The sequence below is a fragment of the Lepidochelys kempii genome, chromosome 14 (genome assembly GCF_965140285.1).
Source record: "Lepidochelys kempii isolate rLepKem1 chromosome 14, rLepKem1.hap1, whole genome shotgun sequence".
Classification (NCBI taxonomy): domain Eukaryota; kingdom Metazoa; phylum Chordata; order Testudines; family Cheloniidae; genus Lepidochelys; species Lepidochelys kempii.
Window position 1 is genome coordinate 47,695,315 of NC_136393.1, and position 7,053 is coordinate 47,702,367.

The window sequence follows — 7,053 nt, forward strand, 5'->3', positions numbered from 1 at the left end:
ACAGTGGCATTAGAGACACTCATTCCTGTAACAGACCGGTACACTGCCTTGGGTTTCAGTCTTCGGGCCAGACTTCCAGGACCGGATGTGCCTGTGGAGACATGTACATGCATCCTCAAACCAGCTATGTGTATCTTCAGCTCAGGTAAATGCGTGTGCAAAGCAGGCCCAAGGCCAAAGGCGCATCTCATGGACGTGAACACTGCACCACTGACTCTGGCCCAGCAAGAGCACACCTCTTCCTCCCACTGTCTCCCATTCCACCATCATCGATTCCCTGGCTCCACCCCTTCCTCCTTCACCTCTTCTGCTTTCTGCCTCTCACGCCCGGTACTTTAATTCCCTTGTTCTCCACCTAGCCCAGTGGGAGGGACACTTTCACATCCTTGTTCTCCTGGATCTGGTCTCTCTGCCATCTCCTCAGCTCTCCTGGGTCTTCTCCTGCTTTTCGGACTATCCTTCCTTCAGCATCTCCTTGACAACCTTGAAACCTTTTTAACCCAATGTTTTTCAAATCAGGTGTTTCATGAAAGCTGACAATGGCTCTTGAACAGTTTCAGTTTCGAGGAGTTGGCATTTTCTGACAAAAAAAGAAAAAATCAGAACGTTGCTAACCACAACGCGTTTCTCATATTTTTGTGAATTTTTAATCATTTGTAATTTCTAACCACCTCTCTTCATTTCCCATTTTTAATAAATTATCAACATTTTATAATCTTTCATTTTCAGAATAAGGCTATTTTAATGTTTTTGGCAGTTTAGGCACATGGTGGATTTTTATTTAATTATTTCACATTTTTAAAAAAAATTTGTTTGCAAAAGGAAAGCAATAAACAACAAATGCTCAAGGGAAAATTTGCTAAAAATAGGGGGGAAATTTTAAAAAGAAATTATTTTTAATGAAAAATATTGATGTTGAGAAAAAGGTCATTTTTGACCAAAAACTCCCGCAAACAAACCAACTTATATTTCAAAAATATTGACCAAATAAAACTTTTAAAAAAATTACAAAAATTGATATTACTGATCTATTTAAGACAAAGCAAAAAAAAAAAAGAAAAAATTAAAACTGCCAAGCCCTTTACACCACAAAGCAGCAAATTAGCAAATAAAAAGACTTATTTTACTGCATTTTACACATTGTAGTACCTTGCATAGCCACCAGATTTCACTGCTCTCACAAATGTAATGCCATAAACTAGCATTAAATGAGAAAATAGTCAAATTGCAACACAGCTCTGTGTTATCTACAGCTCAAAGCATGTTAACCTTTTGGGAATTAGAAAGCTCATATGTGGGTGCTGTATGCAGAAGGAGGATGGGACTTGTGGTTGTGTCTCTGTGTGTCTGTGCAGCACAGCACAACGGGGCCCTGATCTCAGCTGGGGCAGGGACTGTCTCTGCTGGGCAGCACCTGGCATAATGGGACCCATATCTTTACTGGGGTATCTGGGTATATAGTAATATGCGTAATAATACCTGGAAGCTGGCTTGGCTGTGGATTTTCCAGGGGGACATTGACAACAACAATACACTTAGATGGCGGAGGTCCATAGCGCTGAATGTCCACGACCACAGTATACAGCTTTGTTCCAGGACGCTGAGAGTGTCAGAGGATGATTATTGATCTGGTGCAGCCAGCTTAATAATGGGTAGGACAGACTGTTCATCCTTTTTACCAGCTAATGATAATTTTTGTGAGGTATCATTTGAGAACTCATAATCTGCTGAACATTATTGTCCAGGTAAAATATTTGCAGTATCATTGTTTGTAAATTTATAAGATTCTACTGTATTACATTGCTGTGACATATTCCAGAGTTAGACAATCAGGCCCAGACCTGTTCTTCAGAGACAAAGACACACTGGTGCCCCAGGCAGGCATCAGCATAATCAAATGAACTGTCATGGACTATCAGCTAGTTAAGCGGCCATTCTTTGGCAGGAAGAATGGTGTGAGCAAGAACTTTACATATTGGCAACGGAAACAGCTGGACATCCTGTGTAAACAGACGGGCTGTCGCCTGAATGCCAGCTGGAGCTAATCCTCAAAGAGGGGAGAATTGTATAAAAATAGAGAACACACACAACACAAATTACTTCTCTCCCCTCATCTCTACTCATGGCAGCTACAATGTTTGAAAGACAAAGGAAGCATCACTGAACTGTGTGGGAGGTCCTGGCTGAAGCAATCCAGCCAGACAGCTGTAAGTTTATGGTGAGAGAAATGCTTTGCTTTTAAGTTCATTTAGCTTGTTGAGTTAAGTATTAGCACGCGGTTTATCTTATTTGCTTTGTAACCAATTCTGACTTTTATGCCTCATTACTTGTAATCACTTAAAACAAGTTTATAGAAAAATATATTTTATCTAAACCCAGGGAGTCCAAGGATCATGCATGGTCACCTTTTGAACATGTGCACCAGCTCCTGGGAGTGGCTTCTCATTCTGGCATGCGGAATGGGCAGAGTTCACTTTTGTTGACGGAGTTCATGAGCATATCCCTGACTCCTCTAGCTCACCACCTGCCGAACTCTTCCTTGTGCCTTTTGGGCTGAAAACGGTCACATCTGAGCTCTTGCCTAAAGGTGAATTTTTTCTGGTGAAGTCTAAGCAAAGGCAAAAAATGGTTCAGTCCAATTTCGATAATGACAAAGGTGCAGAGGCAGTCAAAGTGGAGTCAGTGTGACCGTGAAATCTGCTTTATTCACAACTCCCCAGTCCATTGTGAACAACAGGATTAAATTTTATTTAATTTCAAAGAGGCAACTAATGGAAATACAAATGAATATACAGTGAGGCAAAGACACGAGTAGGACTATAGATAAAGGATAGGAACAGTAACTAACATTTGCATACTAATAAGCTAGTTACCTACTTCTTACTCCTCGGAATCAAACGAGTATATAGTGCAGGGGTGGGCAAGCTTTTTGGCCTGAGGCCCCATCGGGGTTCTAAATCCATATGGAGGGCCGGGTAGGGAAGGCTGTGCCTCCCCAAATAGCCTGGCCCCCGCCCCCATCCCCATCCTCCCACTTCCCGCCCCCTGACTGCCCGCCTGAGAACCCTCCACCCATCCAAACTCCCCTGCTTCTTGTCCCCTGACTGCCCCCTCCCGGAACCCTCTGCCCCTAAATGCCCCCCACAGGACCCCACCCCCTGTCCAACCCCCCCCTGCTCCCTGTCCCCTGGCTGCCCTGACCCCTATCCACACCCCCACCCCCGACAGGCCCCCCGGGATTCCCACGCCTATCCAACTGCCCCTGTTCCCCATTCCCTGACCGCCCCCCACCCACAGAACCTCCACCCCATCTAACTGCCCCCTGACTTCCCCCACCCCGCTCCCAGACGCCGCTGCCCCTTATCCAACCCCACCCCCCGCCCCCTTAGCATGCGGCTCAGAGCACCAGAACTGACAGCCGCACCGCCCGGACGGAGCCAGCCATGCCGCAACGCAGTCTAGCGCACCGGGGCAGGCCGGCAACTCTCGCAGCCCCACTGCCCAGCAGGAGCTCGCAGCCCCGCCGCCCACAGCGCGGGCAGCACGGCGAGCTGAGGCTGCGGGGGAGGGGGAATAGCACTCCCTGGCTGGGAGCTGAAGGGCCGGGCAGGACGGTCTCTTGTATGAACAACAGGAGCTAATGACCCAGTCCATTTTTAAAAACAATCCTGCCAAGCTCTTGGCTTCAATGACATCTTGCAGCAGTGAGTTCCGCAGGCTAATTGTGCGTTGTGGGAAAACATAGGTCCTTTCATCAGTTTCAAATTTGCTGATTTTTCAATTTTGCTAAGCGTCCCCATTGTTCTTGTATCAAGAGATGGACTGAATAGCAGCACCCCAATCTACCTTCCCCGGCCCAGTCTTTGTTTTTCTCCCCTTGTTCACGTCCCCTTATTCTCTGACAAGAACAGCTCCAATCTCGGCACACGAAAGTCCCACGTGGCCTCCCATCATTCTTGTCACCAGTCTCTGAACCTCCTCTAGTTCTGCAGCGTCCTTTTGGAGATGGGTGACCCGTACTGCACACAGTGTTCCCCATCAGGGTGTCTCTTTGATTCATATAATGACATCAGAGAATTTTCTGTATTCTCACCTAGTGCGTTCCTTATGTACCCCCAACATCTTGTTTGCTTTGTTGTCAGCTGCTGCACGCTCAGCCGAGGTCTGCGCTGGGCGATCTCCAATGACACCCCTGGGTGAGATGCTGGCCTCCTTGAATTGAATGGGAAAATGCGCATAAATTTCAATGGGGTCAGCAGTTCACCCCTGCTCCTTCTCCTGAGCTGTTGTAGTTATTTTAGAAGCTAGGAAGATGGATGAGTAATCCTCAATTGTTCCTCCGCTGGACCCTATCTGTATTTGTCACACTATTTCATTTGCCAGTGGGTGGCCCGTTCCTTATGGCTGCATATTCTCCTAATCCCGCTAGGAGACCATCTACAAGTATTTGGACGGTGGCGGGTTCATTCCGCAGCCCGAAAGGGAGAACGTTAAATTCATACAGCCTGACATGTGTGGTGAAGGCTGACTTTTCCTTGGCGGATTCATCTAGCGGTACCTGCCAGTACCCCTTGGTTAAGTCCAGGGTAGAGATGAACTGGGCCCGTCCCAGTTTCTCTAATAGTTCATCTGTGCGTGGCATGGGATAGTTGTCTGGGTGAGTTACAGCATTTAGCTTACGGTAGTCCACGCAAAAACGTATTTCCCCATCTGGTTTGGGAACTAGAACCACTGGAGATGCCCATGCACTTCTAGAGGGGCGGATTACCCCCATCTGTAACATATCCTGGATCTCCCGTTCTATAGCAGTTTTAGCTTGAGGAGACACCCGGTAAGGTTGGACTTTAATTGGGTGAGCATTACCTGTGTCAATGGAGTGGTATGCCCATTCAGTCAGTCCTGGGGTGGCTGAGAACGTCGGCACGTAGCTAGTGCACAGCTCCTGGCTCTGCTGTCGCTGTATACGCCCAAGGGTCATGGAGAGGTTCGCCTCTTCCACGCCACCAGCACTTTTCCCTTCGTAGTAGACACCTTCGGGCCACTCAGCGTCGTCTCCTCCCTGGGCTGTAAACTGACAAACCTTTAATTCTCTGGAATAAAAGGGCTTTAGAGAATTCATATGGTACACCTTAGGCTTTCGGTTGGAGGTGGGGAATGCTATGAGATAATTAACGGCTCACAGGCGCTCCTGGACCGTGAATGGCCCTTCCCACGATGCTTCCATTTTATGGGCCTGGAGCGCCTTTAAGACCATGACCTGGTCCCCTACTTTGAAGGAACGCTCTCTGGCATGTTTATCATACCAGGCTTTTTGCTCTTTTTGAGCATCCTGTAGGTTTTCTTTAGCAAGGGCTAGAGAGGTTCGGAGGGTGTTTTGTAGGTTGGTTACAAAGTCCAGAATGTTAGTTCCTGGAGAAGGTGTAAATCCCTCCCATTGCTGCTTCACCAACTGTAATGGCCCCTTAACCTCGTGGCCATATACAAGTTCAAATGGTGAAAACCCTAAACTGGGATGTGGTACAGCTCTGTAGGCAAAGAGCAACTGCTGGAACACTAGGTCCCAATCATTGGAGTGCTCATTTACGAATTTACGTATCATGGCTCCCACAGTTCCATTAAACTTCTCCACCATGTCATTTGTTTGATGGTGGTAAGGAGTGGCAACCAAGTGATTTACCCCATGAGCTTCCCAAAGGCTTTCCATAGTTCCTGCACCTGTGAGGATGTCAGAGGGCCAACCTACCCTGGCAAAAATGTCTGCTAGTGCCTGGCACACACTTTTAGCCCTGGTGTTGCTTAGAGCTACTGCTTCTGGCCATCGGGTGGCAAAATCCATGAAAGTCAGCGTGTACTGCTTTCTTCTGGGTGTCTTTTTCGGAAAAGGACCCAGAATATCCACAGCTGCTCGCTGAAATTGAACTTCAATGATGGGGAGTGGCTGGAGAGGGGCTTTGACCTGGTCTTGGGGGTTTTCCCACTTTTTGGCGTACCTCACAAGACTGGACGTAGGTAGAAACATCCTTGCCCATTCCTTCCCAGTGGAATGACCTCCACAAACGGTCTTTGGTCCTGTTCACCCCAGCATGGCCACTAGGATGATCATGGGCTAAGCTCAAGAGCTTGACCTGGTACTTAGTTGGAACTACCAACTGTCTCTGAGGATGCCAGTCTTCCTGGTGTCCACCAGAAAGAGTTTCCTTGTATAAAAGTCTTCTTTCTACAACAAACCTGGACCAATTAGAAGAGCTGAGAGGCGGTGGGTTGCTCCGTGCATCCAAGCTCTCTGGAGACTTTCATCTGCTTCCTGTTCGGTCTGGAACTGTTCCCTTGATGCTGGAGGCATAGGGGCAGGGAGGTTGGAGGCAGGGGAGGAGTGGGGGCAGGGCCCAGGGCGGGGCTGAGAACTTTCAATAGAAATTGAACTCCTTTTTTGCAAAAATATCATTTGATTCCAAAAGCCGTTTTTTTGTTAAAGAAAAAAAGTAGTGATGAAACAGGTTTGTTTGGATCTAAACTCGAGGAGAAACGTGCCCTGGAGAGACAGCCCAATGATTTAGTACCACAGAGCAGTCGAGGGACGTGGTGGTTTATATGATAATTGTGTATATTAAGAGGACCTCAGCTCCGTGCGTTGCATACCGTGTAGGCACAGGGCGGAACCTGGGATAAAAGGGAGGGGAAAGAGATCAGATATATGCTGTTTGCAGGGTTATAGCCGTGTTGGTCCCAGGACATGAGAGACAAGGTCGAGGAGTTTTTATTTTTATTGGACCAACTTCTGCTGGTGAGAGAGACAAGCTTTCAGGATCCACAGAGCTCTTATTAAGGTCTGGGTCAGGTCTGGCCCCGAGAACTTGACTCTTTCACCAACCAAAATGGGTCCATTATGAGTATGTCTACACAGCAAAGAAAAACCAGCCGACTCGGGCTGGGGCCTGTTTCATTGCTGTGTAGACATCTGGGACCCTCCCACCACGGAGGGTCCTAGAACCCAGACTCCAGCCCAAGCCCAGGCGTCTGCACAGCAATGGAAGAGCCCCGCGAGCCCGAGTC